Genomic DNA, 11,769 nt, shown 5'->3' on the forward strand with positions numbered 1-11,769 from the left:
TGTTCTGCCTCAGAGGCTTCACGGATCCTTCCCACCTCCCTCTGTGTGCTTTACTATTTCAATTCCCTCAGGTCTCTGCTCAGTATGGTTCTCCATAGCACCAGTCACCATCTGGCACAGCATATGTTTATTTGTCATACTAGGTGCCATTATGCCCCACACAGATAGTCCTTCATGAGCTAGACACTCATTCTCTGAGCTGTGAGAGCATTCCTGCTCACAGATGACATCTTATAAACACACCCCACTTGAAATAGCCCTTGGCTGATGGAAGCTGCAGCCCATTATGAATATCAGGTCAGAGTGGAGGCCTGTCCTGGCTCCAGTACTGCCTCTGGGGCTTGCTGAGGCCCTTGTTGCAGCTGAATCTCAGCATCATCTTTTCCTCTGACCAAACTTGCCTCCCTTGCTCTCTCTCTCCCCCCCATGTATTGATTATTAATAAATCTTCCTGTATACAAATATTCATCTCAGAGTGTATTTTCCTGGGAATAGAATTTAAGACATGAGCTAAGACTTACATGGAATATTAACTTCATGAGAACAGGGAGTTTAGAATGTAAACTTCATCTAATTGATCGGGACTCATTCACTGTTGCATCCCCCAGTGTCTAAGAGATGCTTAGTTAATATTTGTTGAACAAATAATTGAATAAGAAGTCAGGCGTCTCTTCTCCCAGAGGAGAAAGTATGGACATGGATGAATTCTATAGGTTTTTACTGGAAGACAAAAAAGAACAGCTTTCAGGAGATTTGTTGAACTGCTCTGAAGAAAGAAAACTGCCACACCATAAATGATCCGTATGAATAATTTATCTTGCACAGCATCATTTTCAGTTTGTAGTGTTTTCACATAGACATCCAGAGTCACTCCAATTTGATCTCACAGCTCATTTGGCCCTTCTGTACACTATATAAAGAAGATACGTGAGCAATTATCTCCATTTTATTTTATTTTATTTATTTTTATTGTACTTTGGATTGTGGGGTACATGTGCAGATCATGCAGGATTGTTGCATAGGTACATACATGGCAATGTGGTTTATTGCCTCCCTCCCCCTGTCACCTATATCTGGCATTTCTCCCCATGTTATCCCTCCCCAAACTCCCCATCCCCACTCTGTGCCTCCCCTGCACCCCCAACAGACCCTAGTGTGTGATGCTCCCCTCCCTATGTCCATGTGTTCTCATTGTTCAACATCTGCCTATGAGTGAGTACATGTGGAGTTTGATTTTCTGTTCTTGTGTCAGTTTGCTGAGAATGATGGTTTCCAGATTCATCCATATCCCTACAAAGGACACAAATGCATCGTTTTTTAATGGCTGCATAGTAGTCCATAGTGTAGATGTGCCACATTTTCCTTGTCCAGTCTATCATCAATGGGCATTTGCATTGGTTGCAGGTCTTTGCTATTGTAAACAGTGCTGCAATAAACATACGTGTGTGTGTCTTTATAATAGAATAATTTTTAATCCTATGGGCATGTACCCAGTAATGGGATTGCTGGGTCAAATGGAATTTCTATTTCGAGGTCCTTGAGGAATCACCACGCTGTCTTTCATAATGGTTGAACTAATTTACACTCCCACCAACAGCGTAAAAGTATTCCTATCCTATTTCTCCACAACCTCTCCAGCATCTGTTGTTTCCAGATTTTTTAAGGATTGCCATTCTAACTGGCATGAGATGGTATCTCAGTGTGGTTTTGATTTGTGTTTCTCTAATAACCAGTTATGATGAGCATTTTTTCCTATGTTTCTTGGCCTCATAAATTTCTTCTTTTGAAAAGTGTCTGTTCATATACTTCACCCACTTTTGGATGGGTTTGTTTGTTTGTTTTTTCTTGTAAATCTGTTTTAGTTATTTATAGATTCTGGATATTAACCCTTTGTCAGATGGGTAGACTGCAAAAATTCTTTTTCATTCTTTTGGTTGCCAGTTTACTCTAATGATTCTTTAATTTACTGTACAGAAGCTCTGGAGTTTAATTAGGTCCCATTTGTCTATTTTGGCTTTTGTTTCCAATGCTTTTGGTGTTTTAGTCATGAAGTCCTTGCCTATGCCTGTGTCCTGAATGGTTTTGCCTAGGTTTTCTTCTAGGGTTTTTATGGTGTTAGGTCTTATGTTTAAGTCTTTAATCCATCTGGAGTTAAGTTAATTTTAGTAAGGTGTCAGAAAGAAGTCCAGTTTCTGCTTTCTGCACATGGCTAGCCAGTTTTCCCAACACCCTTTTTAAAATAGGAAATCCTTTCCCCATTGCTTGTTTTTGTCCTGTTTGTCAAAGATCAGATGATTGTAGATGTGTGGCATTGCCTTTGAGGCCTCTGTTCTGTTCCATTGGTCTATATCTCTCTTTTGGTACCAATGCCATGCTGTTTTGATTACTGTAGATTTGTAGTACAGTTTTAAATCAGGTAGCGTGATGCCTCCAGCTTTGTTCTTTTTGCTTAGGATTGTTTTGGCTATGCAGGCTCTCTTTTGGTTCCCTATGAAGTTTAAGGTGGTTTTTTCCATTTCTGTGAAGAAGGTCATTGGTAGCTTGATGGGGATAGCATTGAATCTATAAATTACTTTGGGCAGTATGGCTATTTTCATGATATTGATTCTTCCTAACCATGAGCATGGAATGTTTCTCCATCTGTTTGTCCTCTCTTATTTCCTTGAACAGTGGTTGTAGTTCTCCTTGAAGAGGTCCTTTACATCATTTGTTAGCTGTATTCCTAGGTATTCTATTCTCTTTGCAGCAATTATGAATGTGAGTTCACTCATGATTTGTCTTTCTGTTAGTTTGTTATTGGCATATAGGAATGCTTGTGATTTCTGCACATTGATTTTTGTATCCTGAGACTTTCCTGAAGTTGCTTATTTGTTTAAGGAGATTTTGTGCTGAGATGATAGGGTCTTATAAATATATAATCATGTCATCTGCAAATAGAGCCAATTTGACTTCCTTCTTTCCTAATTGAATACCTTTTTTTTTTCTTGCCTAATTGCTCTGGCTAGAACTTCCAATACTATATTGAATAGGAGTGGTGGGAGAAGGCATCCTTGCCTAGTGCCAGATTTCTAAGGGAATGCTTCCAGTTTTTGCCCATTCAATATAATATTGGCTGTAAGTTTGTCGTAAATAGCTTTTATTATTTTGAGATATGATCCTTAGATAACTATTTTATTGAAAGTTTTTAGTATAAAGCGCTGTTAAATTTTGTCGAAGGCCTTCTCTGCATCTATTGAGATAATCATGTGGTTTTTGTCTTTGGTTCTGTTTATGTGGTGGATTATGTTTATAGACTTGTGTATGTTGAAGCAGCCTTGCATCCCCAGGATGAAGCCTACTTGATCATGATGGATACACTTTTTGATGTGCTATTGTAATTGGTTTGCCGGTATTTTGTTGAAGATTTTTGCATCTATGTTCATCATGGATATGGGACTGAGTTTTCTGGTTTTGTTGATTCTCTGCCTGATTTTGGTATCAGGATGATATTGGCCTAATAAAATGATTTGGGAAGGATTCCCTCTTTTTGGTTTATTTGGAATAGTTACAGAAGGAATAGTACCAGCTCCTCTTTCTATGTCTGGTAGAATTCAGCTGTGAACCTGTCTGGACCTGGACATTTTTTGGGTGGTAGGCTATTAATTGCTGCCTCAACTTCAGCCCATGTTATCGGTTTGATCAAGGTTTCAGCTTCTTCCTGGTTTAGGCTTGGGAGGCTGCAAGTGTCTAGGAATTTATCCAATTCTTCCAAGTTTACTGGTTTATGTGCATAGAGTTTTGTAGTAATCTCTGATGATAGTTTATATTTCTGTGAAATCAGTAGTGATGTCCCCTTTATTGTTTTTTTTATTGCATCTATTTGATTCTTCTCTCTTTTTTATTAACCTGGCTAGTGGTCTATTTTGTTGATCTTTTCAAAAAGCCAGCTCTTGAATTCATTGATTTTTTGAAGGCTTTTTTTTGTGTGTCTCTCCTTCATTTCTGCTCTGATCTTAGTTATTTCTTTTCTTCTGCCAGCTTTTGAATTTGTTTGTTTGTTTGTTTATCTTGCTCCTCTAGTTCTTTCAATTTTGACAATAGGGTGTTGATTTTAGATCTTTCCTCCCTTCTCATTTGGGCATTTATTGCTATAAAATTTCCTCTAGACACTGCTTTAAAAGTGTCCCAGAGATTCTAGTACATTGTATCTTTGTTCTTGTTGGTTTTGAAGAACATCTTTATTTCTTCATTCCTTTCATTGTTTATCCAGTTGACATTCAGGAGCCAGTTGTTCAGTTTCCATGAAGTTGTGCCATTCTGAGTTAGTTTCTTAATCCTGAGTTCTAATTTATTTGCCACGTGGTCTGAAAGAATGTTTTGATTTACATTTTTTGCATTTGCTGAGGAAAGATTTACTTCCAATTATGTGGTCAATTTTGGAGTAGGTGCAATGTGGTGCTGAGAAGAATGTGTATTCTATAGAGTTGGGGTGGAGAGTTCTGTAGATGTCTATTAGGTCTGCTTGGTCCAGATCTGAGTTCAAGTCCTGGATATCCTTGTTAATTTTCTGTCTTGTTGATCTGTCTAATATTGACAGTGGAGTGTTAAAATCTCCCACTATTATTGTGTGGGAGTCTAAGTCTCTTCGTAGGTCATTAAGAACTTGCTTTATGTATCTGGGTGCTCCTGTATTGGGTGGGAATATATTTAGGATTGTTAGCTCTTCTTGTTGCATTGATCCTTTTACCATTATGTAATGCTCTTCTTTGTCCCTTTTGATCTTTGTTGATTCAAAGTCCATTTTATCAGAGGCTAGGATTGCAACTCCTGCCTTTTTTTTTTTTTTTTTGCTCTCCATTTGCTTGATAAATATTCCTCTGTCCCTTTATTTTTAGCCTATGTGTGTCCTTGCATGTGAGATGGTTTCCTGAATACAGCACACTGATGGGTCTTGACTTTTTATCCAATTTGCCAGTCTGTGTCTTTTGAGTGGGTCATTTAGCCCATTTACATTTAGGGTTAATATTATTATGTGTGAATTTGATCCTGCCATTTTGATGCTAGCTGGATGATTGCTCATTGGTTGATGCATTTTTTTCATTGTGTCAATGGTCTTTACCATTTGGGATATTTTTGGAGTGGCTGGTACTGGTTGTTCCTTTCCTTGCTTAGTGCTTCTTTCAGGAGCTCTTGTAAGCAGACCTGGTGGTGATAAAATCTCTCAGCAATTGCTTGTCCATAAAGGATTTTATTTCTCCTTCATTTACAAAGCTTAGTTTGGCTGGATATGAAATTCTAAATTTAAAGTTCTTTTCTTTAAGGAAGTTGAATATAAGCCCCCACTCTCTTCTGGCTTGTAGGGTTTCTGTCAAGAGTTCCATTGTGAATCTGATGGGCTTCCCTCTGTGTGTAACCCAACCTTTCTCTCTGGCTACCCTTAGTATTTTTTCCTTCATTTCAACCCTGGTGAATCTGATGTTTATGTGCCTTGGGGTTGCTCTTCTTAAGGAATATCTTTGTGGTGCTCTCTGTATTTACTGGACTTGAATGTTGGCCTGCCTTGCTAGGTTGGGGAAATTCTCCTGGATAATAACCTAAAGAGTGTTTTCCAGCTTGGATTCATTTTCTCTGTCACATTCAGATACGCCTATCAAATGTAGATTAGGTCTTTTAACATAATCCCATTTTTCTTGTAGGCTTTGTTCATTTCTTTTCACTCCTCTCTCTCTAATCTTGCCTTCTCATTTTGTTTCATTGAGTTGATCCTCAATCTCTGATATCCTTTCTTCTGCTTGGTTGATTTGGCTATTGAAACTTGTGTATGCTTCGTGACATTCTCGTGCTGTGTTTTTCTTCTCCATCAAGTCATTTATATTCTTCTCTAAGCTGTTTATTTTAGTTAGCATTTCATCTAACCTTTTTTCAAGGTTCTTAGTTTCTTTGCATTAGGTTAGCATGTGTTCTTTTAGCTCTGAGAGGTTTCTTATTACCCACCTTTTGAAGCCTGTTTCTGTCAATTCATCAGATTCATTCTCCATCCAGCTTTGTTCTCTAGCTGGTGAGGAGTTGTAATCCCTTGGAGGAGGAGAGGCATTCTGGTTTTAGGTGTTTTCATCCTTTTTGCACTGGTTTCTTTCCATCTTCATCTTCATGCCTTTATCTACCTGTGATCTTTGGAATTGGTGACTTTTGGATGTGGTCTCTGAGTGGACATCTTTTTGTTGATGTTGAAGCCATTTCTTTCTGTTTCTTAGTTTTCCTTCTAACAGTTAGGGCCCTCTGCTGCAGGACTGCTGGAGGTCCACTCCACACCCTACTTGCCTGGGAATCACCTGTGGTGGCTGCATAACAGTAAAGGTTGCTGCAGGTTTCTTCTTCTGTTATCTTCATCCTAGAAGGGTACCTGCTAGATATTAGCCTGAGCTCTCCTTTACGAGGTGTCTCTGGATATACAGGGGTCATGGAGCTACTTGAGAAGATCATCTTTCCCTTATAGGAGCTAAAGTGCTGTGCTTGGAGCTCTGTTGTTCCGTGCAGAGCTGCTGGGCAGATACTTTTAAGTTTGCTGCAGTGGAACTCATAACTGACTCTTTTCCCAGGTGCTCTGTCCTAGGAAGGTAGGGCTTTATTTATAAGCTCCTGATATGCTGCTGTGTTTTTTCATGGATGCTCTGCCCCTCCTGGAGATAGTCCTTTAACAGTCTGCCAGCAGAGGCATTGCTGAGCTGCTGCAGGCTCTGCTCAGCTGCTGTGTGAACTTCCTTGAGGCAGCTAGAACTGCCTTGGTATTGGCAGACTGCCTCAGTAGTGGCAGACGCCCTTCCTCCCACCGAGCTCAACTGTCCCGGGTCCAGCTGTGCTTGCTGCAAAACTCTCAGTCCAGAGTGTTTCAGATTGCTTGTTTTGTAGGGGTGGTGCCCGCTGAGCCATATCACCTGGCTACCTGTCTCAGCCCCCTCCCTTTCAGTTGAATTGGGTGGCTCTGTCTCTCAGGCATTCCAGGTGCCAGTTGAAATGGCCACCCAGATTTGTGTGAGTTTCTGTGTGCCAACCTGTGGCACTGGCTGAAGCAGCCATGCTGGAAACTCATGAAGCTTTTTGGCCAGGAAATCCCCTGGTCTGTGGGAAGTGAAATCTTGTTTGGAAATGAAGTGAACACTCACCCTCTGCATTGTTCTTTCTTGGAACTGCACTCTGGAGTTGTTCCTGTTCAGTCATCTTGGATCCTCAATTAGCTCCATTTTCTAAATGAAGAAATTGAAGATTGAAAAGGTTAAAATGACATACCTAAGGGCACTTGTTATTAGAGCATGACAGAACTATCAAATTCAGGTCTTCTTTATTCCATGCCATGTTCATTTGCATTCTTTATTAAGAATGAACCCAGCTACTAATGACTAAATATTATTTTAATATAAGCATAAATATTTGCAGAGACATGCTTAAATATTTACACATACACACACTTGCTCAAACTTCACTTAAAACTTGATTTGCTTCTGTAAGTGACCAGGCATCCCTTTTTGAGTATGACTCAGAAATTTCTCTGTCGTTTTGAAACAAGTAGAAAATTAAATAAAAATAATCGATTGGTTTTAAATTCTTTGGTAAAGTTCTTAACAAACACTACAGGAAATAGTAATCATTATGTTATTGATCTTAGGAAGTCTTCCCTCTAGGTGCCACCAATTAGTCCTGCTTCTATAGAGATGTCAATATGGCTTGTTAGCAGAATGTTCTTATACAAAGTCTGAATTTTAATAGAGCATATGTACTAAATATTTAAATACTAAGGATATGTTTTATAATTATTTAGAGAACCATCTTTATGTATACATGTGCAAACACACAAAACAAAAAGTAAATTTAACCAAGACATGCACAATAATTCTAGTTAAATTGTTAACAATAAAGCACAGTAAAGGGAGTCCTTGATTCACTTCAATCTCATGGCCTCTCAGACTGAGAACAACTAATGATATTAAGACACCAAATATTTTAGAACAATACTTTTCAGGAAAATGAATAACACCAATTTTTAGTAACCATAAAAATGCACTTCTCAGGTTTCTTTCTGTGGTGCACACACTTGATTGGTGACTCTGGCTGCTATCCTCTGCTTCCACAATGTCTATGCTTCCCGTAAGACTGCTCCTGATGAATGGCAGGGGTACCAAGACAGGCCCATGCTAGTGAGATCTGGGACCGCTTCAGCTAGTGGCATTGGCTAAAAGACTCTGTACTAACCTGGCAAAACCTTTCTTGGAATTGTGATATAGCCAAGATTTTTTTTTTTAACCAAATCCTCTTTCCTTGTTTCTTAGCTTCCAAAAATGTTACATCCACATTCCTGTATAAAGGATTTCTTGCCTTCTTCTCCTTCCTCTGGTAAATCTAGCATGTCCATTTAAATCTACATTAGCTTTGCTTCTCAGAAGATCCAAACGAATGCAAATGATAAAGACTATATGTATTGCAGGATATTCCACCTACACCTCACCACTCCCTGTACTCAAACACAAGATTCAATACCATTTTCAAAGTGACTAGTCCTCTTGAAACATTCAAGAAACATCCAGAGATCCCTCCAGTGGAATCTCATCTGTCACATAGGCTATATCCAACCTCAGGATGTGAAAAGAGAATGCTCCTAGTGTGGCAATTCTTCACGGATAATTTTTGAGATTGTTATAATAGGAAATACAGCCATGATTGAGATTTCCAGATATTGTTGCATAATATACATCCATATAGAGAAAAGTAATACTCTTTCTTGGAGGAAAAAAGGTGATACTGAGCTGTAGATAAATGAAAAAAGATATAGGAGAGTGATGAGGCTTGTGCCCACTATTACAGACTAGGAGAGCAGTCATAACTACTAGATTCCGTCCTTGCTGGGCACACTAGACAGAGAAATGTATCTTCTGGCTGATCATCTGAATCTGCAGAGATGGACATATGCAACAGCTATACTACTGATATAAAGCTAATTACATTATAGGCCTTATAATACAACAATAAATAAATACATTTTTTCTGGGAAACATTTACTTTTATCTTGCTGTTTATGAAAGGATCTGTGAAGGACTACTCACTGCATCTCAGGGCCTATCATTATCAGTGTAAGTAAATGGAAAGAGACCTGGGCACTTAATCCAGCTCCACCACCAGCCAGCCACATGGCTTTGGGTAAACACAGTATAGCTTCTCAGTTAAACTCCCTTCATGAGAAACACTCTTGTGATACTCAGCATTCCTAGCTTAAAGGTTGAGTATATTCAAGGGATCAATGTGCTTAGAACAATTTTGTAAATTAGAAAGCATATACAAAAATAAAGCTTTTTTTTTTTTAACAAAGGGAGTCTACCTCATAAAATAAGCAACATTTAAACTTCCAGAATTGTTTTACTTGTTAGAACCAAACTTGTACAATGTAAACATGGAGAACAGAGGGCACTTCCTTTAATTCTTCCCTATGGTACATGCATAGTTTGGGTATCTCATCTTCATGAAGTGGATTTGTGTTGGAGAATGTTGGGCAGATCATCCTATTTCAATGCATAGACAAGAACATAGATTTTTAAATGTATTTCCTATAGTCTAAAAATCAGTGACCAAGACACAAACAATCCCCAGTACTTAAATTTAAACTCCCTTTTTTCCACAACAGGGTTCTAGAGTAACATTCATATTTCTGTTTGACATCTTTTACTCCCAAAACTCAAATATCAGCAACAAAATTACATCATGCAATTTCAGTCATCCATTTTCTATTCTAATACCAAGTCCTAGATTTCTCTTTTTCTCTAAATTCATGGCCAATAGCCAATGAAAGTTATTTTTATCTCACCTTTATCTATTGACAAGACCTCCAAATAGACCCTCCCTTCTTTTAGTCCCCTCTTCCTTCATATCACTTCTGTATTATTGTTTTTAAAGCATCAGTTAGGCAATGTAAGTCTACTATCCTGAAGTTGTCAGTGATTGCCCATCAGATGAAGCCTGACATCCAAAGCCAACAGTACCTAATGGATTTATCTTGCCTTATCCTCACCAGTTTAGATTGGTGAGGATAAGGCAAGATAGGTTGGTTTTCAATTTTTAACTATATGATAGATACAAACACTAAATTATTATAATGTATGCCTGTATGTGTACATAAATTGCATTTTTAAAATTTACCTCTTGGCTGTTTCTAGTTTGTACACTTTCCTTTTTTCAAAACTTCTTTTATTCTCTTTTTGAGTTTTCTTTAAATATTTTGCTATGAATTAGCTTTGGTAGATGTTTGCCCTTATTTAAACCTAGACTAAGAGATTAGGGCCAAGGTTTTCCACTTCCTTCTCTCAGAAAGTTTTTATACAGATCATGCAGAAAGTAGGAATTTAGTAAGTAGGCAACTTGGCTTTCTGTGAGACTGTCTGGCTATCAATTCTGAAAGTTAAGTTAAACAGATATGAGGGATAATTATAAGCACAGACACATTTGAATTACAGGGTTGAGAGGACTGGCGTGGCTTTGGGACACTCTTTCTCCAATCTGACAAGGTGTTTATCAAGGCAGGAGTGCAGAGACTATTGACAGGACACTGTTCACATGGTGGGCTTTGGAAGGAGGTCAGATATAAAAAGCTTATGGAGTTAGGAGTCTCCATCACCTATACTGACCTGTAAGAAATAACTGCTTAGAAAACAACGACTTTCTTCATTATTTTATTCCACTGCCTATATTACTCACTACTCCTTAATCATGTACTTTCTTAGGCTCCTATTTTGTGTCTACATATATTTTAAATTCATATTATGTTTTCTTACTCTCAGGAGAATAAAAATATAAAACAAATAGACTTACTGGATAGAAAGAGAAGGAGAGGAAAACATAATCTCTATCCTTCTTATGACCAGACAAAGCTTGCATCTCTCTCAAGGAAGGACTTCCTATCATGGTGTTAGCTGTCCCCGCAACTCAGACTAAAACTATTCCTCTACACAGCTTGAGGAAGCAGCTACCTGTTAGCTGCCTGATAAAAAAAGAAATCTATGAAATCTAACCCAAGTGCCTTTCAAACTGGATATGCTTTCTTTTCCTTCAATGGAAAGTATGAAAATAACTCAGAAAGGTTTGTTTCAGGTGTTCAACATCTTGAGCTCTCTCCAACACTGTCAAGAGTTTCTGAGTAGGTTGCCGTTTCTCAGTCTTCCCAGAATACAGACACACATCACTGCTCTTCTTCCCTGTCATTTCCTCTGCATCCCCACTCCCACATGACTAATTTCTTCCATTCCTTAATAGAAACCCCTGCCCACTCATTACCTTGCCTTCCTAACCCTTTTCTGTCATGTAGAACAACAATCCAAGGATGGAAATTGGTAGTTATATATGTAACTGTACATGCTTCACTTATTTCTCAAGAATATTTAGAGAAAGTATATAGTCCTTCTGCCCACCAGAAGAATGAACACCTGAACTTATTTCTTTCTGTGAGTGCAATCTCTTACATTCTTTTCCTGTAACATCCTTACCTCTCTGAAAACAGCATCTTGTTCTGACCCTGTCCTAATGTAATGCACCTCTATATTTTTCTCATACTCATCCCTTTAAAAAATTATCTAAATATCTGATATGTTTCCGCTTTCTTCCTTTTTTCCCTTATTCTTCAGTACCTTGGTGGTTTATTTGTATTTTTGTCCTTTAAAAATTATACATGCATACCTTACTTTCCAGAAACCCTTGAAGGCAGCAGTCCTTGATATTTCTTAGACTGGCTTGTTTCATAAAGATTTCTAAGAG

The sequence above is a fragment of the Callithrix jacchus genome, chromosome 11, assembly GCF_049354715.1.
Source record: "Callithrix jacchus isolate 240 chromosome 11, calJac240_pri, whole genome shotgun sequence".
NCBI classification, from domain to species: Eukaryota; Metazoa; Chordata; class Mammalia; order Primates; family Cebidae; genus Callithrix; species Callithrix jacchus.